This window comes from Aquila chrysaetos, chromosome Z, assembly GCF_900496995.4.
Source record: "Aquila chrysaetos chrysaetos chromosome Z, bAquChr1.4, whole genome shotgun sequence".
NCBI lineage: Eukaryota > Metazoa > Chordata > Aves > Accipitriformes > Accipitridae > Aquila > Aquila chrysaetos.
In genome coordinates, this window is record NC_044030.1 from 30760201 (window position 1) to 30787851 (window position 27651).

The 27651-nt window shown below is 42.5% G+C and overlaps 1 long non-coding RNA gene across 1 annotated transcript; it reads right to left on the reverse strand.

Moving 5' to 3' along the window:
* Positions 1-566: 566 nt before the first annotated feature.
* LOC115336862 lies at positions 567-27651 on the reverse strand. Its single transcript, XR_003921946.2, has 3 exons — positions 27591-27651; positions 3346-3460; positions 567-2213 (listed from the first exon to the last, which is right to left on the reverse strand). It is a non-coding gene; the product is annotated as an uncharacterized LOC115336862 (long non-coding RNA).

The following is a 27651-nucleotide window of genomic DNA, read 5'->3' on the forward strand; positions in this document are numbered from 1 at the left end:
GTCCAGAGAAGTTGTGGATACCCCATCATTGGAAGTTTTCAAGGTCAGGTTGGATAGGTCTTTGAGCAATCCAATCTAGTGAAAAGTGTCCCTGCCTACAGGAATGGAGTAGTACTGGATGATCTTTGAAGGTCCCTTCCAACCCAACCATTCTATGATTGGGGAGGTGGGGGGAAGTGCTCAGGGACCAGCTGCCAGTGAGATGGGTGATCCTGATTCAAGGGCTTCCTCTTCTGCCTCCTGCCATAGGAATCAAGCCCTTTACCTTCACCACTGAGTTCAGCTGGCAGCATCCCCTTGTAGTTTTTCACCCAAATGCCACTGGGTAGAGTTTTGTCTTTCAAAAACTGCATAGGGTGTCCCTCTGCAGGACTTGCTTGGGACTTCAGAAGACAAGCATTGTGATCTACCATTCTGTCTACTTGAAAGCCAGTTCTGCCATTTGAATCATAGAATCATAGAATCATTTAGGTCGGAAAAGACCTTCAAGATTATCGAGTCCAACCATCAACCATGCCCACTAAACCGTGAAAGAAATCATCAGCCACGGCTAGTGGCCAGATCCACATCAAAGCAGGCTCTGTGTACTGAGAACAGAGTACTCAGGGGTCTGGGTTTCAGCACTGTCATCTCCTGTTGGAAAACCCTTCTCTCATTCTGCAGCATCCCCAATCCAGGGGCTTGGAGGGAGTAGACACAGGGGAAGAAAAATACACTGTTTCCATTGCCACATTAAGACACAGCAGCACCCTCACTGTAGGAAGATCTGTAAGCAGTACTGTAGCATCATTAAAAAGACGAAACCAGACCATAGCCCATCACAATGGCAGATACTTTCCTAAGCTTCTGACTGAAAACTGTCTCATCTTCACCTGAAACTTAGTGCCAAAGATATGCTTAGCAGCCTGTTCACTCACAGGGAGACCAAAGAAATCATGTAGAAAGATTTCAGGCTTGTATAAATCAAACACACATGGAGTTTTCTGTCTTACAGTTCTGTTTGTCCTGGGCCTTAGAACCAAGAGCACTTGGTGTGAGTAATGACATTTTCAGGACGTAAGAACTTGAAGATAAAATAATTGCAACTGCCCTGACTGTCCTCCCAAGTTGTTGAAATAAACCCTTCAAATCAGCATGGCAACATCACTAACACATGCTGAGACTGTCTGCGATTATGGATAAATGTACCTTGATTTGTCTTCCGCTCACGAACCCTCTGAAAGTAACTGTATCAGGACTCAGCCTTGAAGGAAGACAAAGGTATTAGGTGAGTGAGTAAGCAACTTAACAGCATTGCATTCCCAGCAAGGCTTGTGGATTTTCATCTAGTTTAATTTACAGTAGATCTTCCCTAACCCTAGACTTAACCCTAGGGTTAGTAGATCTAACCTAACCCTAACCCTACAGTAGATCTTCTTTTTTCAAGGGATCTTCCTTCCCATGGAAAACTTTGGTGTGATGCAAATACAGTTTCTGCATGTGGTACTGTCAGTTGGGGAAACCAAAACAGGAAGTTTACTTTCAGGTCACCATTTATCCCTACTGAGCTCAACTTTGCAGCTTTAGGAAGTGTTCCCTATGTGCCCCCCGTTTTAGGAAAGCACCTCAGTTTCTCTTCTGAGCACAGAAGCAAGTCAGACACACATATGGTCAGAGCAAAACAGACATATTTTCCTGTTTTGCTGTGCCAATCTGGCTCAGGGCCACTCAGCATCTTCCATGATTAGCTTCACCCACATGATTTTCTTCTCTTCATATCCCCTTTTTCCCTTCTTGCCATGTTCTTTTTAACATCTTCATCTTCTTCCAAATAAGCAGTCCACCATGTTGACTTGTTCCCTAGTGGTCCTGGGTTTGCTGTACCATTACTTGATACTTTTGATGTGGTTGTCTTCACAGCATTCATTGTTGGTCAGCAGGTTCTTTAAACTAGTACTGTCCTTTTTGGTGTTTCTCATTCCTACCATTTTTCATATTTCTGTCGTCTTAGTGTAAGTAAGTGAGGGCTGGCTATCTGCATGCACAGATACATTGGTATGTCACCCACACAGACCTTCCAGCACCTTATACTTCCACTCTTCTCCCTGAACCTTGCTCTTCAGCAGAACAATTTCCCTCATGTTGCACCATGGCTGAGTCATCCTGCGCAGAGGTCCATGGATGTGGCTATGCCTCTTGCAGGGCTGTACTCAGCCTATTCATAGGGTGTTACACTGGGGGAAGGAGAATGAGGAGTTAAAACACTGTAGTGTTCAGGCTGTAGTAGCTCAGTCCCAATACTACCTAAGAAGAAAGGTGGAAACATTTCAGAGAACTCTCAGTCCAGGAATGGTTGGATTTTGCCACAAATTTTATTCCTTATTTTGTTATTACTTTCACTGTGCTAAAGAACAAGGGTAAAATTAAAATATTGAGAATTTCCAAAAGCTGGAAATACCATTTGAAGGACTATATACTTAGAGACTGGAGGATATCGTTCTGTGTAAACAAAGCCTCTGTATTTATCATACGTGCATGCTATTTTCCTAGGGTGCCTGTCCATCCTCCTTTACACTTACCTGAGTCCACTAGCTATAGTGAGGCCCTGGTGACCCAGCCATTCCCAGCCTCCCAATGCCTGCTGCAAGGTGTAGACAGTGCGGGGACTGTTATCACAGATAGACTTGGTAACCGAGCAAAGGGTGCACAGGAAACCTGTGGTGATGCAAAGGGCTGAACATGGGTCACCTGTGTTCCCCTGCACCCATGCAGAGCACCCCACACAGAAATTTTCTCAGTCTGCCTTTAGGAGCAGCCAGCCATTTCCAAGAAGAGTGTAAGAAAAGCAGCTTCCTCTTCTGGCTGTTTGCTTTCACTTTCAGACTGGAGAGCAGGACATGCTGGTTAACATGGAATTGAGACCTGAGACAAAGACCTGTCTCCAGGCTCTGCAGCATCTCATGCCCAGTGCCGTCAGAGCAGAGGTATCTCTAGCACAATGCTGACCCAGCATTGTTGTTCTGTCTCCTGTGTAACTGTGTAACTCTCTATCACAACATTGCCATTGCTAGTAAATAGGCTATAAGCTTTGTAAGTAATTTGCAAGACCTGTGGACTAAGGCTTGTCAGGTTTGCCCTTTCTGAACTCTCCTTGAACTGCCTGTAGCTTTGTTTTGCTTCTCTTAGCTGTGACACCAATTTCTCCAACTGACCAGGTGTCTACGCCTGATTTGTTTCACTTTTGCTCCTCTTTCTTTGTGTGGTACAACCATAGTTTTGTATAGACAGCAATGACAAGCGGTTACTCTATGTGGAATGAGACATATACAACAGTAACATGATGACAAAGTGCTAACAAATACAGACCTGGTAGGACAGCAGAGGCCTTGAGAAGTGGAGACACAGGATGTGGCATAGAGGAGCATGGCTGCAAACAACTTGCCCGTGGTCAGCCAAAGTGCAGACCTGGAGCTGGACAAAACTGGGTTTAGGGGAACAAAGAGAACAAAGAGATAACGTATTGAGATGGCACCAGGTAGAGCAAATTTGGAGGTAACATGGAGCTGCAGACCAGTGGAGAAAGAGAAAAAGGTCTCAGCAAACATATAAAAGTGATCCCAAGTGGACCCTAGAGGGACAAAGAAGAAATCATCAACATGAACATCATATTCTTCCTGGCAAAGGACTCCACATGCTGACAGCTCGCGATACCATCCCCCACTACCACCACCAGCATGAAACCAATAGAACACAGCAGAGCAGTGGAAGGGTGAGCACAGCACCAAGGAAAGGGGTGAAATGAAGGAGAGTGTGCGTGTGTGCGTGCGTTACGATTTCACAGCAGTACTCTAGCTGCATTGCTATTCCTTCATTTTTGTAACAGGTAGAGCTGGATTAATACTGACTAGACTCTTAATATTTCAGTTATACTAACAATAGATTCCTGGCTTTACTTCTTCCTTGATATTCTTCCTCCTTGACCATAAACAACATTTTTGGTGTTAGAACTGACAATAGGAAAAGCAGAAGGTCTGTGTTTCCTGCCCACACACAATGCATTACAAGAGTTTGTGCTCCATTAACCTTTTTTTCAGCAGTGGGGAAATACAGGAGGTCTGGTTTTTCTGTCCTACTAGTCCCACTGCTATCAATGCAGCAGCAATTCTAGCTGTCTGGATTGATCTTCACCCCAGAAGAGCAATGTACATGGAGATAATTCTGTTACCCATTTTGTGTTTTTCTTAGAGGTGTTTTTTGTAAAACAGCAAAAAGTTGGGGAAAAAAAAAACAACAAACCAAACCAGAGGAAGGGCTTTGCAATACCAAAGAAGTAACTGTTTAGTTATCTTCATGATCTGCAAAGAGAAATGATATCTTTTTTTTCAGTTTGTGAATTATTTTCATTGTATGCACCAGAAAATCTGTCCATAGCTTTCAAGATCTCTGTTGAGTGGCAATGGATGTTCTCAGAGAGGAAGCACCAATGCAAGATGCACTGTAAGGTTAGAGTCACAACTCATAAGAATGGCTTCAAGCTTCTTTTCCCTCTGTTCTTCCACTTCCCTGAACTGCTCATAGTCCTGTAGTGAACTTCAACTGTACACAGAACAATCTGCTTGCCCAGATGTGTCACCAAATAGGTAGCAGTCCCTGTTGCCCTGTCAGAAAGAGTCCTTTGTGAAATGTGCTGTCAGGGAAAGTTTCCCCAAAGCCCTGAGAATAAAAATGTCCCTTCTCAATCTGACTTAAAAAATGCTTGCAGATGGCTGAGTTTCTCCATCTTCCTTCCCTCCCTCCCACATCTAGCTCAGAAGAGTCCTGCCTGCATGAATCCAAAGCACACTGTGAAATGTTCTTCAACTTGCCATTTGTTGCTGCCAGGAGGAAGCCAAAACCAGTGAAGTCAGAGTGCCAAAGGGCTTTCTACCAGCTGTGTGAGCCTCCATCAACCTAATGCAGCTATTTACAAATCCCAGTGTTTCCTCACTACCCATCAGCGCTTAGAAGGGTTGTGCTTTTTCACTGTGCCTCCAGGGGACTTGCAAGCAAAGCATAAGATTGAAATAAGTTTAATAGTCAATGCAGAGTCACTCTAGCAGGAGAGGGAAGGGTTTTGCTTCTCCTAGTCCTCCTGCAATTCTGATAGGTCTTCCCAACAAGGAAATAGATTGACAGTGGGGAAGAATAAGTAAGCTAATACTCCCAAGTCAGGCCATAGTACTCACATTCTCAATGGTAGGTTATCAGCTCTGGGTGCAGAGGTGAGATAAGGAGAGGGAGAGGAGTGAGATCTTCCTACACTGTTATAAATTTCAGAAACTCCATCTTCTCCCAAAAGTCACTAAGCATCAGGGTCTCCATAAGGGACAGCACACTCCAGGTTGGTAATAACGCAACTACCAAAAAAAAAAGCCCCCCAAAAATTCCCCCAAACCACAACTTTTGTTTTGACTCTTTTGTTTTGCCCTGCTTTTTGCACTGCACTGCTAGCTTTCTGACTGTCAGCAGAGAGTAGTAGAGTTTTTGAGCTTGGTCAAAAGCATGATGAGAATAAATTTACATGAGATGCACACTGTTTATAGACTTACAGGAATGCTTATCCTTCATATACCTTTTGCTACACAGTCATACACACACAGAACAGTACTGAGACAGCACAGTTAAAGTACTATAGGAACAACAGAGGGCAATGGAAATTCTTCTCCGAAGTGGTAGTGACATTTGGTTAGGATATCACCAAAATTTCCCCCTAGGGTTTTCAATTTCATCTCATGAGATAAAGTCGTACTTTGGCACCAATTTGTCCATTCAGTTCCTCCTTCAAGAAAATTACAAGAAAATGCTGCCATGCCTTAGTTCATGAATCCCTGTATAAATCTCAGTGGGTTTCATTTACATCATCTCACATCCCACTAGGCCATTTGTGGTGTGCGCTGTAGTTACGTAACTTTCATGTCACATCTTGTAGCATCACAGCCACTCATGGTGCAGCATGAAGTAATGCCGCACCATCGGTGATGCTGCTGCTAATAAATCAAGCTGCTGTCTGGGCAACAAACAAAGCAGGCAGTCTGCTTCTGTGGACAAATCTGACAGATAAATCATTCTGTCTGGATGATATCACAGACTTCCCACACAGCACAAATGATCTACAGAAAAGATTTTCATGGATGTAAAATTACTCTGCCCCTCATTCCATGTTTCCTTATTTGTCTGATGCTACCTTCCCTCTGCCAGTGGTACACTTACATATATATACTCTGTCTATTTATTTATTTAGGCTCTGCCTACAGCAGTGATGACCAAACAGATGGAAATTACTCAAGATGACGAGGTTAGAATAAACAAAAGCCAAACACAGGTTGTCAGTCTAGTGGATCATGCTATGCATTCTGTAAGGAAATTCAGTGCCTGCACAGCTATGTGACATGCACCAGGACCTACAAGAGAATAGTTTCCCCTAACACAAACTAAATCACAGCTAAAATTGAGGCAAAATCAAAACAAAGGAAGGGTTTGGTGGAGAAAATTTAAAAAAAGAAGGAGCCAGTCCAGCAGCCCAGCCTGATCCTCACATCATGTGGCTGGGCAGTGCCATCTTCCACCAGAACTGGCAGCATCCTAAAAGTTATACAAGCAGGCAAACAAACAAATAAATGCAAGGGTTCATGTTTGAAAATAAATATCCCCAGGGCTACATATTTGGCTATCTCTAGGTACCTTAAACATTAGCCAAGTTCCAGAGATGCTGTTATATCAACAACTCCTGTTATATTCAGGTAGCTCTTTCACCCTCTCCCTCCATGTATATGTATATGTATATGTATATGTATATGGAATATGTATATGTATATATATGTGTGTGTGTGTATATGAAGGCTTATGTATCAGCCTTCCTACCTAAAGTTTGTTGTTTACTTTGCATTTAAATATAGATGTGCTACCAGTGAAACTTTCACTGTGACATGGTTTTGTCCTGCAGAAACTTGCTCAAGGTCCTTTGAAAGGGTTGCTGCAGCTCACTGAGGTAGACACTGTGGAAATGATGAATGGCAGATTGTTGGAAAGGCAATAGAAGCCTAACAACTGCCAGCAGCAGACAGTACTCCCTGTCTCACCATAAAAATCACATCACTCATGAGAATTTTCTCTTGAAGTAACCATGTGAAAACACTGATATATCATCCCTCCCCCAAACCTGTTGTTTACAAATAAAAGTAAAAAGCCATTCTGAGGTGACTGTCAGTATTGTCTTACAGACAACACTAGTGATGTGAGCGTGCTATGCCGATGTGCCACTGAGGTTGTGGGGTGTTAGGACAAGCAGTTTACTGTCAGATTGGCTGCTCAGCACAGGGTCCCTGACTCCCTGCAGTAATGCCATTTATTGGAGCTATGGATAGGCTTCTTTACTCCAGCCTGGGAGACACATGGAGTGATTCATAGCTTGAAAAGCAATGGTAGGGTCCAGGTCTCCAAGTACAGTGCCACATGGCAGAAGCAGGCTCTAAAATAACAATAAAGTACCCACTTTACTACTTACACATCCTACTCTCTTCACCCAGTGATGAAGATCATCAACCAGGCTGGCATTGAGAGTTGATTAGCAGAGATACTTCAAACAAGCCATATTAAATCCATATATATGTGTGTGGGGGGGTGTATGTATAAATATATAAATTTGTATTTGTATTTGTGTTCAGGAAGAATGGATTAAAACTGCAATAAACAGCAATGATGTACCCTTGCATCTTCTTCTCTTAATTATGTGCCAAGATTAATTTTTAATCTTTCCAGGCTTTATTGGACTTTTTATATTGCAAATGCAAAGTGGCAAAAGGGACACAACAGACACCCTGTAGGGCAAATAAAACCAACATGTGCAGCAGGGCTCTCATGTTATTCTAGGCCATAATCAAGAGGTTTACTGATCTTGATTGTACCATTTGATAGAATGTAGTGTGAGAAAGAACCATGAAAACTCTTAGCAGGACAAGATGTTCCTGCCACTTCTCATTAATCAGGCTGAAATACAGTCTTGCATCAGTACAAAAATACCTGTATGTCTCAGGCAATACCTTTGTCAGAGCATCATTTATGTATTTAGGAGGGGATAAGGACAGAGGAATTGAAAAAATGTAGGGGGAAGAGACTAGCAGGAAGAATTGTTACCATCTTCAAAATTTTGACCTGCTATCATCACAAAGGTATTTTCAGCAAAAAGGAAATGGAGAAATTTTCGCTGTGGTGGTGCTTTGTCTCACAGGTGCCCCCTTGTGTTCTTCAAGATGTGTGATTTTAAAAACCACAGACAAAACTCACAGCCACACTTGTGCTTTTCCAAGACTTTTCTTGATATGCTCCACACACAGGTACCCAGCTGTTTGGAAACAGTCTGTTTGGAAAACTTTACAGGGGTTATCAAAGAGTCAAAGTTTATTCTCTGTGATTTGGCCATCTGTTCATTGAAGAAACACTTCCAGCACGTGGACCCTGCCCACTACTGCAGTGTCAGTCTTCATTGCTGCTTCTGTCTGCTCTATGCAGACTCTTCCATGTGCTCCCTTCCTACTCCAATACTCTGGTGGAAAAAAGCAGCTATAGATAGGAGAGAGGATGTAGCAATCCTTGGAATAGTAGCAGGAAATGCATACTATGTAGGACCAACCACTGTCCTCCAGGTGCAAGGTGATAAGAAGAAAGAGCTGAGAGTAAGAGAGCACAGGGCCATCAAGCCACAGGAATGAAAAGGAAAAGGACAGTACAGATCTTGACACTTTAGCCAGAGATCTGCGATTGTGAAACAAACAGGAAGAGATGGGACTTTGCTGACATCAGAAGGTTGCCGCAGCATACCATGTAGCTTGAGATTGACTGTCCTTGCTGTCCTCTGGTAAAAAGATTGCAGCAGATCCCTTTTTTCAACCTAATGTTAGCACTCAGCCTGATATTCCCTCTCCCCAGCCGCTGTATCTTCTCTGCACCAATACCGCTATTTCTGTGGGACAGCTACAGCTGTTTGCCTACAAAGGGCATCTACAGCTTTATTCCTGACCTCCGTAGCTACACAAGCAGTAGGACAAACTATACAAGCATTGATGTTCCTGTGTATGTGTATATTACAGCTCACCTCCCCTTTTACTAAAGAATACCTCTGCTCAATATTGCTTGCTCCAAGGATCCAGAACAACCTCCTGTATCTTGACAGTCCATATCCAAATATGGGACTCTTCAAACTTTCCTGATGACTTTGCTCCACAGTCTTCAAGCTGGGCTCTAACCCTGAAGCAACAGTACTTGCCAAAACTACACTCCCCAGGAAAAAGTCAAGGCAGAGGTGCAACAGAGCAGAGAAGACCACTTTGATGCACACAAAAAGGACAATTGCTGTTGGCTGGAGGTGCAGAAGTCAGAGCACACACCATCTCTCTCTGCAGCCAAAGCAATACCTTTGGCAAGGTCACTTCTCTCTTCTCTGTCTTGCTTGTCCTAACAGTAGCTGGCCCAGTCTATTTATCTATACTGGGACTATACCAGTTCTTATAATGTCTCCACACCACAGTAAAATAGTAAAATAAGATTCTGAGTGTATCACAGGATAAGAGTGCAGATGCAATAACCATGTGCTGAAAACTAAATTGAGTGCACCTATCATTCCTATTAACCGCAGCTTCCAGAGCTCCTCCCAACTTTAAATCTAGCATCTAAGAAAAAACAGCCTCCAAGGAGTGGGAGGCTCAGGCCTCTGGCATGTATAAGTTCCCACAAGAACTACTCACTTTCCAAAACATAATTTTCTGCCAGACATTGATTGCCCTTGACCTTTTTGAGAGCAGGGACAGGAGCCTGGCACTCATCTGCATCGCAACGCAAATCAGTTCAGCTCCCACTGAACAAATCCAGCGCCATCTTCTTCCAGCTCTGTCCTGAGATGTCTCTGCCCAAGAGACATGCAAAAGAAAGAGTTTAATCCAATTCACCCACAAAGGCCAATACTGAGGAGCTCTTTGAACACTTTACAATGCTCCCTCAGAAGCATGAGAGGGAAACTTTGCAATCAAGCATTCAGTAAAGAAAATTTAGCTATGAACAGCTTTTATCAGTGATTGTACCTTGGCTGCAGGACAAACTAAAGATTTTTCCGTTATTGTCTCAGGTCACACCTGAACACAGCTGGCTCCATGCCAAAACAGGGACAGAGCCACTCTGTTTCTGCAGTCCCACATTGCCAACATAGAGAGGAAGGAACAGCAGAGAAGCTCTCCAGAGAACACAACACAGCACTTCTCTTGTTCTTGTACCAGTCAGATATCGATTCCCAGAAGAAATAGATCAGATCGAACTGTGAGTGAATGCACTCCATCTTGAACTGTAATTATGCAGAAAAACATTAAGACACAAGAGAGTAAATTGGAAACACCATTATAAATCTGTTTTTATCAGCAAGGCCTGCTTTATCTCCTATACTAGATCAGCCTTGCTCAGATTTCAAGCCTTCTTCAGAGCTCTTTCCAAAATTCAATCACATCCTAGTCAAGCAATGGTGATTTCAGGCCTTGCCTGGCTGTTGTTGCACTTAATAAATTTTGATTCACACATGTAGTTTCTACAAGTACAGACTCATAGATGGTTAATATATATTGTTTTATAAAGGTTACCTGTTAAGCATTCATTATAACATGTATCAGTATTTTTAAAATGTCTGAGAAACAGTTTATGAACAGAATTTAAATAGAATGTCCTTCCAGAAGACCCAAGAAATGCCCGCCTATTTAAATACGTATAAAATATGTATGCATATCTTATTCCCCATAGCTGAATACACCTTAATTTTTGACAGATGCCTGGGAACTGAACTGCTGGCATTCATTGAGCTTATTTACTGTGGATAACAGAGTTTGAGAAACTGTCTCAAAAACCAAACCAACAACAATAGAATCATAGAATCATTTAGGTTGGAAAAGACCCTTGAGATCATTGAGTCCAGCCGTTAACTTAACATCATGGGATCCTCATTCAGGTTTCCTACAGTACTGTCATTTTTTCTGTGCATTACTAAGATATAAATATCCAAGCTTCTGTGGGAAATCTGAGAAGGGCAGTTTTTCTGATAGGTGCATGTACCACAGAAGAGAAAGGACTGTGACTGAGAAAAATAACATAAAGATAGGAACACTGTCTGGCTAAAATTAACCACCTCGAAAAGGAGACTATTCCTTTGTTAGCATCAACAAACACCAGGGTCTCACTATGGCTGGTGTTGCACAGTCTTAATGCCAGAGAGCCTGCACTCTGGAGTAGGGAGACAAAACAGAGCAGGTGGCACAAGATCAGCTGAAGCTGGAGTTACACAAAGGTCTTTGGCAGAATCAAAATCTCTGAAGCCCCATTCCAGTGTCCTGGTCAGCTGTGGTGCTGTTTGAAAGTGACTGGCGTATTTTCCGTCTCTAAGGGTCCTCTGGTTCACATCAGCTCATGTCCTCAGAAACTAGTAAGGACAAAACACAAAGGCTGTGATGCAAGACTGCAAATAGAGGACCAACATCCTAGTGTTTTATGCATGTGTGAAGCACCAGAACAGATGCAGAAATGAAACTAATTCGACTCACATAGGTTTAACCACAGTTAGGTTCATCTGACCTAACCCATATTCTAATTCAGACAGTCATTTGTAGTTCCTCTCATGGAGAGAACTGATTATTTTTAGAGACCAAATCATGTGGTCAGGTTTTAGACATCCACCTTAGGATGGTGTATTGGGTTTGTGTGGCAAGGTTTTGGTAGTGGGAGGGGTTACAGGGGTGGCTTCAGTGAGAAGCTGCTGGAAGCTTCCCCTGTGTCCCACAGAGCCAATACCAGCCGGCTCTAAGACGGACCAACCACCGGCCAAGGCCAAGCCAATCAGCAATAGTGGTAGCGCCTCTGTGATAACATATTTAAGAAGGAAAAGAAGTTGTGTGGCACACAGAAACGGCAGCTGGAGAGAGGAGTGAGAACATGTAAGAGAAACAACCCTGCAGACACCAAGGTCAGTGCAGAAGGAGGGGGAGGAGATGCTCCAGGCGCCGGAGCAGAGATTCCCCTGCAGCCTGTGGTGAAGACCATGGTGAGGCAGGCTGTCCCCCTGCAGCCCATGGAGGTCCACGGTGGAGCAGATATCCACCCGCAGCACATGGAGGACCCCATGCCAGAGCAGGTGGGCGCGCAAAGGAGGCTGTGACCCAGTGGGAAGCACGCACTGGAGCAGGCTCCTGGCAGAACCTGCGGATCTGTGGAGAGAGGATCCCATGCTGGAGGAGGTTTGCTGGCAGGAATTGTGACCCCATGGGTGACCCACACTGGAGCAGTGTGCTCCTGAAGGACTGCACGCCATGGAAGGGACCCACGCTGGAGCAGTTCATGAAGAACTGCCTCCCATGGGAAGGACCCACGTTGGAGAAGTTCATGGAGGACTGTCTCCAGTGGGAAGGACCCCATGCTGGAGCAGGGGAAGAGTGTGATGAGTCCTGCCCCTGAAGAGGATGAAGCAGCAGAGATAACGTGTGATGAACTGACCATAAACCCCATTCCCCGTCCCCCTGCGCCGCTGGGAGGGCTAGGCAGAGAATCCGGGAGTGAAACTGTGCCTGGGAAGACAGGAGGGGTGGAGGTAATGTGTTTTGAGATTTGGTTTTATTTCTCATTACCTACTCTGGCTGATTGGTAATAAATGGAGTTAATTTTCCCCAAGTTGAGTCTGTTTTGCCTGTGACGGTAATTGGTGAGTGATCTCTCCTGTCCTTATCTTGACCCACGAGCCCTTTGATATATTTTCTCTCCCCTGTCCAGCTGAGGAGGGGGAGTGATAGAATGGCTTTGGTGGGCACCTGGCATCCAGCCAGGGTCAACCTGCCACAGACGGTAACAACTCTGTCCTCAAAGTGCCTGTTTCTCACTGGCCATTAGGAGTCTGGGTGAAGACACATACATCCAGTCAAACAAGATCTGGGTAGGATATCTCACACTGCTAAGTCTGTGGGAACTGGTAGTTTGCAGCACCCACTATGGCACGGGAAGGGACCTGCTTTAACTGGGGACACTAAGGAGGTCTCTGAGAATTAAGCCATCTATTTCTGACAAGACACTGTTTGTATATGGCAGTAATGACTCACCTATGCTCCTGCATTTGGGAGCAATGGCATGGCTGCTTTCAGGGTTGAGAAGGGAAGCAGAGAGAAAGATCTGAGCTGTTCTCAAGCCCATTTGTATTTTTCAATAGTCGTATGGATGGAAACAGCTGAAATGGGATGATGCAGAAACATAACACTAATGGATGTGTTAATGAGCTTTATTAATGGGGGATAATGATAGTAAAAAAGTGAAATTTAGCAAATCTGCACAGTGTATGGGAGAGCTTCAGGTGCAGATGAATGTGTCAACAACTCTGAGATGAGGCCTGGAAAAAACATGCTGCAGAAATACATCACTGCAAATGGAGGTTGGCTGCTGGTTGATGTAACTGCCAAAACGTCTTTAAGAAAGAAACATCTCCAGAGTGGAGACATTTTGCACAAACTGGGAAGACATCTTTCCATATTTCTGTTTCATTGTTTAAGTGTCTGCAGCCACTGTTTGGAAGAAGATAACCAACTAACAGACCTCCAGGCTAATCTGGAATGGACTCTTTATCAGAATCTTGGCCTTCCAGGTGCAGTGTTTTTTCAGGTTTTTTTCAGGGTGTTGTGTCTGATGGCAGACAGAAACCCGGCTGCCTCCTTTCCAGACTTCTGAATGAACCTTTTTTATAAACCTATCAAATCAGGAGCTCTGCCAAGAGATTGGAATACAGGAAGCTCAACACTGCATGTAGGAAGTGGAAAACATCCAGGCTGTCATCTTGCCTGTAGTCAAGCCAATAGTAAACATGCCTTAGAGCACAGTAAAGACAAGAGTACTTCTAAAGTGGAAGAAGGAATAAGGCACAATTTGTGCTTTTATCATAGGCACTTCATGTCTTTCCTTAATCACTTATTTTCTAGACAAAGGAAATGCGCTACTGTTCCTTTGACTGGATTTCAATGAAGCATTGATCAGCTGCCAGATATAAAACTTTTACTTAGGATGGAGAGAACAAGAATTAGCAAAAGAAGCTAGAGTTCAGGAGACAACTGACAAAATAAAGACCAGAGCAAATAGCACCAAAAGAATTGAGCTTGAGGGGTACTAAAGACCTAAAGCAATTTCAGGGAAATTATATCCACCACACTGCTGCTGCTGTGTGACACAAGGTTTTCAGTATTAACAAGTTTGTTCCGTGGCTGGGAAAACACAGTAAGGGGAGGATAAATTTCTTGGGTTTCTCATTTCTAATCAAGGGCTGAGTGTAAAATATTTTTTAGTATTTGTAGTGACTCAAATTTGAGTCTCTTGCCTTCGTCTAACCGAGACAGACATTTTATTAAAACTTTAAAGCAATTTTTCCTTGAGACCTCTGTCCTTTTATAAACTTGGCTGAAATTAGCTGACAGGTTCAAAACTCTATAGTTTTTCTGCACACCAACATATATTGCGTAGTCTTTTCATTCTGGAAAACCTGGTTTAAAATATTAATCTATATATAAATAATGTATTAAATTATTTCTAATGTAGCACATTTAATTACAGTTAAATATTAATTATAACACTAAAAAGAAACAGACTAAAAAGAAGCAGACTAAAAAGAGCATCTGAAGCACTGAAACTGTAAAGCATTAAACAAGGTTGTCAAAAAGTGATGTTCTGCAGCACTACTAGATGTTCAGAACTCTCATATATTAACCCCCTCAGCTTGCAAGCCTTTTGTTTCATACTAAGTTTGGGAACTCCCTTCACCAGAGGACAGTGGAAAAGAAGACCAGGTGAGCTGGCCCAGAGTTGCTGTCTGCTGTTGTTGCTTACAATGTTGAATCTGTCTTCCTTGAAGGTGGACCGAGACAAACACACGAAGGAAAGAGAAAAGCTGAAGTACAGTAGAAAATACAGCTTCGGTAGCCTAGCACCAAATGTCTAACTTTGCAGATCCCCTGTGCCCTGTGTGGAGGGCACAACCAGCACCTGTGCAAAGTCTCAGGTTCTGCATAAGATTGCTATCCTCAAATGTAGTTCTAAAGATAATTAAATTAACTACAAACTTACCTAGGAACAAGCTGTGTTGATTGCACAGCCTCTGTCAAGCAGAGGACAGATATTAAACAGTGTTTTGCTAGAAGCAGCAAACCCTTTGTAGCTGTACTCTGTGGGAGATACAGAAGAGCTTTTGTCCAAGAGGTGCCTAATCACATGGCTGCAAAACTAAGCCCAAATCAGTATGATCTGCAGCAGGGTACCTCATCTACAGCTTAAGTACCATTGAGAGTAAACAGGGAAAATGGAGGTAGAGAGAAAGGTAGTGAAGCCAGGCAGCCCAAAGTAATTTCTCACTTTCCCAGGTTACTAGTCCAGGGTATCTACCCTACTGCATTCTCTGTAGTCAGAAATGATTATTCTAGGGCCAGGAAAAAAAAAAGGAGGGAGGAAAAAAAAAAGAGAAAACCCTGGTTGTCTGTCTTCTGCTGAAAGATCAGACTCCTAAGAACAAATTCTGTAACCCTGGAGATTCAGCGGTTTCCCTGATTCAGTCAGTTAACCAGAGGACCTCATTATCCAGGTGAGGAGAAAAGTACTCTACTCAACTAAAACGTTTCATCAGTTTGGTAAAATATTTTGTTAAGGATGAAACTGCACTGTATCATGGGAATCAAATGGTTCAGGAAGTTCCTGTCTTGCTTTTGAAACAGGTGACAACATGCTCTGATACAGACTAAGTAGGCATCTTGTAGGGCTTTCACTTCTTCGTAGGACTTAATTTCTCTTCCTGGTCTACTCTCCTACTTTCTTGGTAAAGTATTCTCTTTCATCTCGCAATCCCTCTCCTGTCCTGTTCCTTTTCAGAAGAAGAACCAGTTTTTAATCCAGCTCAGTGGAATCTTCTTGTTAGTAGGAACTTTCAGGGACTTGCATAAAGCCGATTATTAATAAATAATAATTATGCACACAGCACAGAACCACGGTGGCATGGTTCACATTAGCATTTCCTGTCTTTCAAGTGCCTACCCATGCAACATTTATACCTTTTTAACACAGGTTTTCTGGGGGAGTTTGAAATTGTTTGTGAAGCACTTTGTGCATGAAAAGCCTCTGTTTGAATGACACATATTTATTATTAATAGTAATAATGCAGGTGCAGCAGCAGACAAGCACAATTACCTTTTTGAGGATCACAGATGCTTCCCACCAATAAGAACAAAAAAGTTTTTCAAGCTCCAGCTCCAACAGAAATACACATAACCCCTTTGGTAGCAAATTCTTGGCTTAACACTAAATAAGTATGAGGAAGCCAGAGTGGCATGGGAAACAGTTATGCAGAGAGGAGATGCTGGCTAGTGTCTTGTATATTTCGGTCACTCAGTGATCCATGATAAAGAAAGTCTCCTAGCACTTAAATGGGAAGCAGACTTTCTAGGTCCCTGTGCACTGTGAAATAGAAGGGACTCTAGGATGTATGTTATTTCAGCTGGCACAAGTAAAAGCAGCAAAAACAAGCAGCAGCAACAGACTCTCTAGCACAAGCTAACAAGCAGCATGTTGGTCCCCTGCCTGCTAATCCAGTCAACATCTCCACTTCTTCCCTTCGTCCCAGGAAGCAACATGTGAGAGGCACCTATACTAGAGACATGACAACAAGGCCTCCCCCCTCTTATCCTGCTCAAAAGGGAAAAATGTGTAACCCCCTTTCACTTTCATCCTGTCCTTCCCCACAGCCCCAGCCAGCTGCTGAAGACAAGCAGACAGAGCAGAGCCCAGATATCTATACACCTCCTCAACCGATGCTGGTCCAGTGAAGGGCAAAGTTGGTTTCTGCTCCCCTTCCTGGTCCTTGTATCACACCCAAGCAACCTTAGGAAAAATAACGCAAAAGCAGCAAATGTTGTCAGTTTGAGTGCTAGGCAAGGAAGTGACATAAATCCCTCCCCTGAAGAATCTGAAAGAAAACAAGCAGGGACCACCATGTGCTACATAGCCACTGGAGCAGAAGGCCAGCTGAGAGGTTATGGCTCAGGGCTAGGACTGGACCATGGGATCACTCAGCCAGCCATGTTACTGGTCAGCTTGCACCAGCTAGCCTTCTCCCCTTCCAGAGTGCTAGTGATCAAATCTTTGACTTAACAGCTTCATTTAGCAAGCTACAGCTAGACAAGCTTTGAGACTTGAGGGTAGTTTGTTTCATCAAGTCCCATTTTAGTTTCAAGCCCTGTTCTGTCCTGGCATACTACCCTTCTTCAGAAATTGCTCCCACAAAAGCTCTCATCCCAGACTCCAGTTACAGACAGGATGCGGGTAGTTCCTGAAGACAGTGGAGTGAATACTGAACAGTGTTCGTTCCTGGGTTACTGATTAGTTACCTACACCTGTGCTTGTCTAAATTAGTCTTCAAATTAGAAGCAGATATTCACACTTTCCTGCCTTTCTCTCCAGTGGGTATCTAAATTCAGACTCATGGTCAGATGCCTCTTCTTCTCTGTGTTGGTAAAGATGCCAATGTGACTGCTGGCTGATTGGTGGCAAGTTGCATAGTGCATCTACACCTGCCTCAAGCCAAAAATCACCAGCAGTATTTGCTATGGCTCCAAACTGTTCTGGGACTGCCAAGTTAAAAACTAAGGCTGCCAAGTTAAAAACTGACTAACATCTGTAAAAAAAATGCATGACAAAACTCCTTCCAGGACTTTGGATAACAACTTCTGTTGGTGCCCTGGTAGGAAAAGCTAGCTAATAACCACACTTGAGGAGAATGGCATTCAGAGAAGGAATGTGGACCAAGTTGTGCACCATCTTCCACGTGCTCCCCACTCTGAAGCTCCATGGGGATGCAGGGAAGTGAAAAAACTGCAGGTGCAACACTGTTCCCACACGTCAGAGTGGTACGGGAAGTGCTGTAATAAGCTGGCAGAAGATACATGAACGCTTACAGGCTTTTATTGATTACTTGCACGGGATCCAGAGCCTCACTGGGGAACAATCATAGATCACTACAACCATTAATGGGAGAAACACAATATTAGAAGTCTGAACCACAGAGAGTCCAACCCCAAGCCTACAGAAGTCAGCCAGATTTTTTTCTAATAAGTTCCACACACTGTAATTTGAAAGAATAAACCATTCTGATCACTGTTTTGCTAACAGTTAGCTATAGCTAACTATGTAACAGCTATATAGTTAAATACAAATAGCTAACCCAGTAATAGCTATATAGCTACTACTTATACTCATAAGCTCTGATGTATTCTCTGTATAGGTGGACTTAAGTGATGAAGTTTCTTCCCCATTTTGGAAACAAAATGTGTATTTATCTTACCCAAGAATGCTAACTCAGATCATCTTCGTTGTGAACACTGTTGCATGAATTTCATCAGCATGAAGAGATTTAGCATACAGAGGGCAGTGTTAAATAGCAGTGAATTAAGTCAGGTGGCATTATTTGTCAAAAGAAGCAGGCTGTAGGTCAGACATCTTCTAACATTTTATTAATGAGCTGGAAGATGAGGGTCAACAGCGTGCAAGTTAAGTTCACAGAAACACTAAATTTGGAAGTGTTATTACCATCCCTGGAGACTCAGAAGTGGTATGAAACAGACAGAAAAATGAAATGTATTGTTCACTTGGAAAATACCACATTCCTGCATCTGAGAAAAAGATCCAGCTCTTCTGTGGGGAGAGGATAGTTTGTCTTCTTTACAAACTGAGCTTTGGTGGGGTTTGAACATAATTATCATGCTTAATTTGCACCTTGAGAAACATGGGGGGGGGCAGTTATGTCTTTGGTTTGGGTTTTTTATTTTGCTTTGTTTTGCTTTTAAAGCTGTAACTAACCTTTCTTACAACGGCCAAAAGCCAGGAGCTCACATTTCTTGTTAGCAGGGGAACAATCCAGAGCTCAGTGAATTCTGCCTTACATTGAAAAGAAGAGCAGCACAAAGATGAAAAAGCAATTTTAAACTTTAAATTTTCAATTTTGTGTCACTATAAACACTTGGCCTCCCTGTCATCCCTGTGGTAACTTTTATGACACCTGTTTACTAAACAAGTCAGAAGTATCGTAAGGCCCCTCTTTCACAAAAAATCTGAAAATCAAGATCGGGTGAGTTTCTGCCCTTCTGCTCCACAGGAGATTTCCATCTTCCCTGGACTCACCCTGAGAGATTGCATTTTGGTTTGACAGGTTTTCTGCCCTAGTGTGACTCCCCACCTGACACTGTCCACTGGCACCTGGAGCCGTTAAATCCTGCACTACTGTGGGTCACACGTTCATGCAAGCTGAGTGGCCTGGCAGGGAACAAGCTAGAGCAATCTTTGCTTGTGTTGTCAATAGTTAGCTGGGCCATTCTTTAAAGTATAAGCAAACTGAAAGCAATCAGGTGACAGTGACCCTCTGTTACCTCTTGGAGTCCCATCCTCCCACTCCATACCAAGATGAAAAATGTAGCAGCAGAATATATAGATGATGGATGTGATTCTCAAAAGCCTGTCCAGAAAGCAGAGAGTTGTCCTGAACTAGCTGTTAAAATTACCCTAAGCAGAGCTCAGCAATATGGGCCTGACTGAAAAATACTGTTGATCCAGGACAGAGACAAAAAGAGATTGTACAGGCATCAGACATCTGAAGCAATGCTTTCTGCAAAAACCTGTGCTTGATTTTCTCCCCTTCCTTCTATCAGTAGAGGATCAATTTGCAGAACTCTCTGCAGACAGAGGTCTTGCTTGATCTCTTTGGAGAAATAAGCTCACCACTTAGAGGGGGTGAGCCAGCTCTCTTTTCTGAGAGCAAAAAAGCTAAATGCAGGTTTTCATTATTCAGTTCAGTCCTGCACTATCTTCAGGCTCAGAACAGATTTCAGAAAAACAGGCAGAGTTCATCTTCCCCAGCTCTTGCTTATCTCCTCTTCTCTGTTCAAAACTGCCTCTTTGTTACCCAGAACAGGGCCCTGTCATTTTCAAGGCTTTAGTACCCCTCATGGTCTAGGTACAGAATTGTCACTTGCCATCAGCACTGTATATTGAGTGACTTGCTCAGTAGCTGTTCGTGCCTGTCACCTTCCTGAGAAGACTGAAACCTGCACACCCATCCCAAGTTGTCTACAGTCACAATTTCCCCCTTTCTCTAAATGTAGGTTGAAGAATAGCTACATTAAAAGAAAGGGCTTGCACAGGTCAGCACTAAGTCAGAAAAAAGCACTTGAGTCCTGACTCCCAGCCCCTCCCCTCAGCTGCTTGTATCCAAAGTGCTCATATTACAGGTCCAAAGTGAATACAGAGTTCAATTAGTGAGCATTAAATAGTTTAATGCAGATCACCTCCCTTTTGATTCACAGCCTACAGAGTTCTGTGTTCTTTAAAGTTTTGTTTTCCCATCAGTTTCTTAAAGGCATTGAGAAACTTTCACCTGCCCTCACATTTTTCGCTCTGTTCATTATTTTTCTGTTCATCCAGAGCCTTTATTTTTGCATACCTGTTTGCATTCAGGACCACTTCACTGTCACATTTCCACTTCAGCGTAATATCCATATCATTATTAAAACCACATACAGCTCCCTGGGAAACTGTCCCATTTATTCCAGGAAAGGAAACAATCAGCACAAAAGTATTATTAGTCCTACTGTATTTTCAGTCATAGTGGATTTATGATTTATGATGGCCTCTTTAGAGTTTGGTGTGCTATTTGTTCCACAGCATGATCAACCTGAAGTTAGCAAAGGGAAATATGAGTAAAGATTTAGAAAAGCAGAACTGTTCAATGGAATCTACATTTCAATCAAAATAAACTGTCTTTGCAGAACACTGAATTAACCAAAGGAAGTCTAATCTGATTCTTATCTCATCTCCTCTCCCTGCAATAAGTTTATTTGGTTTACCTTTTTTCCCTTCTCATTTGTTTCCTAGGAAGTAACATTTATAATGGAGATTAGTGGGTCTGAAAGGCTGTTGGATGCAGATATCAAAATAAATTGAAGCAAGTCAAGCTACTAAAATTCTGATCAGCACTGGTCCCTGCCTAATCAAAATTATCTGCACTAGAGTCATTAAAATGGGATAATCAAAACACTTTCCATCCATGCATAAGAAATGTCTGTGTTCTAGGAGAGGTTTCTTCCACAAGCTGTTATACCTGATCAGGGATAATTCTGGTTTAAATGGAAAAATGTTTTATTAAGGTTACCCAAGCTGCCCTGGGTGTACTGTCAGGCTTGACATTTCTCCCAACATACCCATGTTACAGGACTGCAGCTGCAAATATAGAAGATAAGTACCCAAAGGGGAAGAAAGAATAACTCTGTAGGCAAGAGCACCCAACCAAACAATGTTGATCTGGGTGTTTGTGTCCAGAAGGTGGTAAAGAAGATCTATTCTCCAGCATCAGTTAATGCATCATCTTTTAGCATTGTAATGTTTTCTGACCTCTCACAACTGAAGTTCATGCCAATCTTGGGAACACAAGTCCTTTGACACCATAGCAGCTTGCCTAGACTGCAAATGGTCACCCCCAGGGGGTAATATTTTAAAACTAATGATGCCTGCCTCCTCTAAAGGCTGGCTGTAGTTTCTTACTGGGATACACTTGCCCACTGCACACAAACCCTGGTCTCCCCCAAGCATGCCCTGACCTGGAAGCTACATCCATGATGTCAGTTCCAGTTTGGTCCCTTAAAGCTGTGGTCCTCCCTGTCATCCTTTCTCCACCCAGAGTGCCCTGAAGGCAGAGAGACAGCACCTAGACCAGAAACAGAAACTTCCTCTCCATGCCTCACAGGCACGAGGCTCGATGAGGGAATGGGCAAAGTGGGGATCCTGAAGAAACATGCAAACCTACACAAACTTTTCTGGAGGAAAAGGAGGAAGAGGAAAGGAAAATGGAGAAAATAATTAAAAGAAAAGAATCAAAGTCAGCAGCAGAGACCTTAACCTTCACTGAGCCAAGTGCTTAACAGGTAACTCTGCATGCCCAGGAAACACATCCACCCTACCACATCAGGGAAACCATGTCCCAAGGCAAACCACAGTCATGGCACGTTGGTCATACCTTTAAGTCCTCCAGAAATCTTACTGAGTTCAACAATAGCTGTTGGCAACTCCAAACCTTAGAGAGATAAGCTGCTGATGATAAGCACAAGTCTTCCCCTGTATATGAGCTTTGGCACAAGAATAAGCGCAACAAGCACTTTATGGCAGTCACATAGCTTAAAGTGGGAATGGGAAAGGAGGTTAAGTCACTGCTTAATTTAATTTATTTCTGCAGTATGTCAGTGAAATTTCAAGTTCTCTGTTTTGTTACCAACAGTCAGCTTCAGTGAGCAAAATATAAGATTTTTCAATCACTCACTATAAAACACAAAGAACTATTTAAAGGCATTTGAAAATAAATTATTGGGAGAATTAGATCTGCACTGTTAGTTTTCAGACTGGCTTCTCAAATCAACAAACTAGGCTAGAGACCTGTGTTTCATCTCATTATTATTCAAAGGAGTTCAAATCAAATGAAGCTATCAGAAATTAAAGTGGGTTCCCTATATTAAAATTATCAGTCAAGTGTTAAATTTTAGTGCTTGATTACATTGTATAATCATTTCAGGTTGCCTGACTAATGCAATATAAAGTCACAGAACTGGTGAAATGCCAAGAATAACACATTATCTGAGAGCAGGTTCCAGGCTCTGAATGCAAAATAGGTGTAACCAAGAGCTGTAGTTGTGGATCTGTCATTTGGTGGAGCGGTTTCCACAGGTCATACAGTAATTTGGAGCAAACCTCCTTTTCAACAACAGATACATATGCAAATTCCTTCAAATCCTACCAATTCTTCATCTGATTTAAGCCAAGAGATTTGAGGTCCTGTCTGATTTTCTCTGGTGCACTTTTCCACTGATTTATTTATATACTACTTCTCCAGTCTTCTTCAGGTCGGCAGTTTAACAAATCAGGCAGCCCTGCTAATAACAAGATGACTTGGATACATCAGTCAACCAGGTGGTAAGGTGAAAACAAATACCTACTTTCTTCTTATTCCCAAATATGCAGCTTTTCCAGAGGGTCTTACATACCACTTGCTCTCTGAATTCACTGTTAATTTCAAAAATATAAAAGCATTTATTTTATTAACCCAAGAGAGGAGGTGTACAATTGCATCAACACTTGATTAACATTCAAAAATAAAACTGGTCACTGTAGAGGTCTATTTTCCCCTTTCCAGCCCAATTTGTTTTTCACAGCTCTGCCAGTGGCATTGCCTCAGCTATAAAGTCAAGAATTTATGTATGAAGAAAACTTCCTGATGCAATGCTGTAATGAGACCACAATGATCAAGGCAGACATAATGCGTAGTCTGAAACTAATTAGGACAATGGGATAATTATATTCTGGAGAGACCCAGAGTGATTTTTCAGTTCTAACTACAAAACTACCCAGAGGAAAATGCAAAATATCTTTCTTGAGAAACACCCACAGCATTCAGGAAGACCATGCAGTGACCAACTCTTTTGCAAACAAAAATCATTGAAACTGTAGAGCCATTCAGCTGAAATGGTCAGGTGGGCACAGCAAACTGAATTAACTGGGGCATGTCTGAAACCTTCACCACATCCATTCTCGTGAGCTAGCTCTGATTCAGCATAAATGTTACTACCTCTGCTTGTTCAGACTGTTACAGTTCACTGTGTTTCAGGAACATAGGAGAGAGGAACAAGGCTAGATACACAACAGACATTGAATATATTCAGCTTTCCAGAGGCCTGTCCTACTATTCCCAGCAATCCTCCATCTTTGCCAAGCTTGAGGTAGACAAGTGTTTGTCCTTTGGTTTGTGACACAGGTTTCTCTCTTCATTAACCCATTCTGCTGTTCAACTGGGAGCTTTGCATGTGCTTTGCAAAAGCCCTTTGTCCCACGGTGACATTTACTCCCTGTCACTTGGGATACACAATGTCAGGATCCACAGAGTACTTTAGCCAAAAATGGACAACTGCCCTGTGAAGAACACTGCTATGGGATACACATGCCTTTCACATTAGTCATCCTCAAGAGAAAGAGCACTTACACTGTGGGTTAAACTCATTGGAGACTGAATCTTATGCAAAATATTGACCTTAATGCTGCTTGACCCATTACTCGGGAATTTCATCATCTTCTTTGACTGCCTGTGAGACAACCTGGTTCTGCCAAGCAGGAGACAGATGGTGGCTTAGGGGAACACCTCTACTGAAATTTAGGAAAGAGAGCAATGTGGCCTTGTATTTGTTAGAGCCCTGCAGTGACCACGCTTACTCCTCCCTTGAAGGCCCTTGCTTGTGCATTCAAACCTCATTACAAACAGAGCATTTCCATGCACCTCTCCCCCCACCCTCCTTCATCAGCCAGATTCATTTGTATTCTTCCCTCATAGAACTAATGCAGCTAGTTCGGTTGCAAATCCAAGCTCATCTGCCTCCATATCTCTCTGGAGAATACTGAGAGGGTAGTAAGGTCAGCGGAGAAGAAGAGAATCTGTCAAAGGTAAACTTAGGCAGAAAGCTGAAAGTACAGACCACTGTAGTCAGGCAGAAATATCCCAGGACATGCTTCAAAGTCTCCTCACAGGCTCTCAACTTGGCCCTGAAATTCAGATCGTGAAGGGTGGCAGAGAAAATGCTATGAATAGCAGTGTAGCTAGAATCTTTTGTGTTCCAACTGCACATTCATTCATTTTCACACACCTTATTGTGTACAAGGACCCTCTGGGAAGCAAGCCATTTTGTGTGGATATTTGTAACCCTGTAGCAGACTTTCCGCACAGGGTATGTCTGGTAGTCAATAATGTCACCTGGAGCACCCCAGCACCCTTGAGAGCTACACTCCACCACTGCTCTGCACATGCTGACACACAGTGCTGTGGTAAACTTATCATGAGCAGAAAATATTATTCTGCCATTATTTCATGCTGCCCTTCCCTGATGTTCCTAGTCTCACTGGCAAATTACACAGTGTTGGTAAGTGACCCAGCTGACGTGGTCAGTTTCTTTACCCATGAAGCAGGTGCAATACTTTTCAGCTTTGTGTTATGACTCCAGTGGGCAGAAAACAAGGCCATGGTTTGACCATCTAGTTTCTCAAAGATGCTTTATTCACCTTGGGACATACTAAGTTTTCAAAGCATTAAATATGCATCTACATGTAAGAATCCCCAGAAAAGGAGTTAGGGCTGTGTTTCTGGAGCAAGGTTCCCACAGCACCTTAACCCTGCATTTCAGGATCTTATTCTACCACTTGCACATCACATTAAGATATTGAATGTATCTCTCAGACTGTCCTGACCTTTTCTGTCAGTCCTTGTGTGTCCAGTCATTTCTAATCAATGCATATGGTAACATTTTTACTCCTGCTGTCCCACTCTTTCTCTCCTCTGTGTGTGTACATCTCTCCTCTGTCTATGCACATCTCTAGACCTTAAAGGAGCAGGAGTGTGCTTGCCTCTAACATGGGTACAGCACTTAATACCCTACAGAAATTGGCAGGAATAAATCCACATTAGTTAGCAGGAAAAAACCCAGCAATGTTAGTTGAAAAGGCAGGATCACACGGTTTGCTGCTGCATGTTTAGAGAGGTAGAACAAATTTCATGTTAAGGCTGAAGAAGTACCTGTGCAACCAGTTCTTAGTTAATTTCATAGGCTGGTAAAGTCAAGTAGCTTATTGAAGTAAGTGTTCCTGCTGAACATTTAGGTTCCTTGTTTCATCAATGTTCAGCTTTGTTTGTCCTGGTACCTTCCGTAAATTTCGACAGGCACAAGAGTCTCTGATGCTGGAACAGAAAAACAAAGTGAATTCAGATCATGTTCTCCAACATTTTATATTGTTGGAGAAGTGCATTAAAAGAAGCCCTGAAACAGACATTGTTGGGACCTGCTGTCTCACTCTGCCAAAAATCTAGCCAGTTACAGCATAATGTTAAAGTAGTTCATATGCAGTAAAGACCTATGTCCCATTAGCAAACCAAACCTTCACCTTCTTTTTTCTTCTGAACAGGAAACTAGGCAAAGCATACTTATGTCTCTTGTACCTGTGGGACTTTGAATTAATAAAATTAAATTTCACTAACAATCCTAATTAACACAGTTTACTGGCCATTCTGGCATTAGGCAATATATAAAAATCTCCTGTTTGAATTTCTAGCATCGTATGACTGATTTACATCCCAGTAAACATAGAACACACTGGAACTGGAAATACCTGAAATAACCTGGAAATTTTAGTTTCTAAGCTCCTCTCTCTGACCAGCCCTGGGCTCAAATGTATGCGGCTAGGAAGCTGTGGGCTTCTTCTACACATTAAGCTGGGAAAATGAGTACGCATATCAATTGTATGTTGCCAGACTCCTGGATATATTCAGGGCAAAACTTCAAGAAAACCTCAGTCACACTAGAAAATTTTGGTCCTATGTTTTGTTCTGTAGTTGAAACACATCATCAAATTAAAGTACAGACAATTTCAGCTGGAACAGAGATTTTTGAAGAGCATGGTTTTAGAGGACTCAGCTCTGCTTTCTTGTAGCAGACTGTCAATGGAGTGCAAGGATTAATCAAATAACTCTCCTGGCTTTGAGAAGTACATGCAGAATTTGTAAGTTTGTATTGGCTATATCATGCAGACACTATTGCACATAATTTTTTTTCATGTAGTCTAAGAAAACAACAGAAGGCAACAGGTTACATTTAATACATGATTGGAAAATGAAATAACAAATTGATTATAGCTGATAATAACATTCCTTGATGATTTTTATTTCTATTGCTTTTAGTCAGGAGTAAAGTTGACACTGTGCACTAGAGATCAGAGGCAGAGAAACAGCAAGCATTGAAGTCATGCAATGTAAACTGAAAACAGAACTTCTTTTAGTTTCCAGACTCTAATACTTATTTAAACATTTATTTAGAAGAAAATCAAAGCAAAACCAACAAAAAAAAAAAACCCAAACAAACAAAACTACAAGCCCATTGCCACTGAAACTCTTTGGTGGGTGCAGAATTTTACAAGTAAATCTATCCATTTGGAAAACTAGGGTATTAACCTTAGCACTTAAATGGAGTCAAGCACATGTGAAAATGGGAAACTAAGTTGTAAGAGTATGTGGAAGGAGAGAGTATCATCTGCTCCTTTAAGCATACCTGATCGAGGACGTTTTCAATGCAAAGCATGATAATAAGAAAAGGGGAAGCCATAAACAAGAACATCCAGAGACACAAATTTGACCAACAAATTATAAGGGAGACAGTAACAAGAACCAAACCTGGTCAGTCACAAATTGATAAAGGTATGTGGAATGTGGCAATGGTTATTTCAGTGAGATAAGCTGACTGAGAATCTTGTCAAATGGGATGATGAGGAAAAGGGGGAAGCAAAAAGTGAAATGTACAGAGACACAAACCTAATGGAGACAAAGACAAGAAACAGACCTGGTTAGTCACACTAACTGATGGGCTACCGAGGAACTGCAGGCAGACAAGGACTTTGCAATGGATAAGGATGCAAACCTGAGGGTCCAGGATGTTGGAGGGTCAGTGGGGCTATGCCAGCTGAGGAGGCAATGTGCAG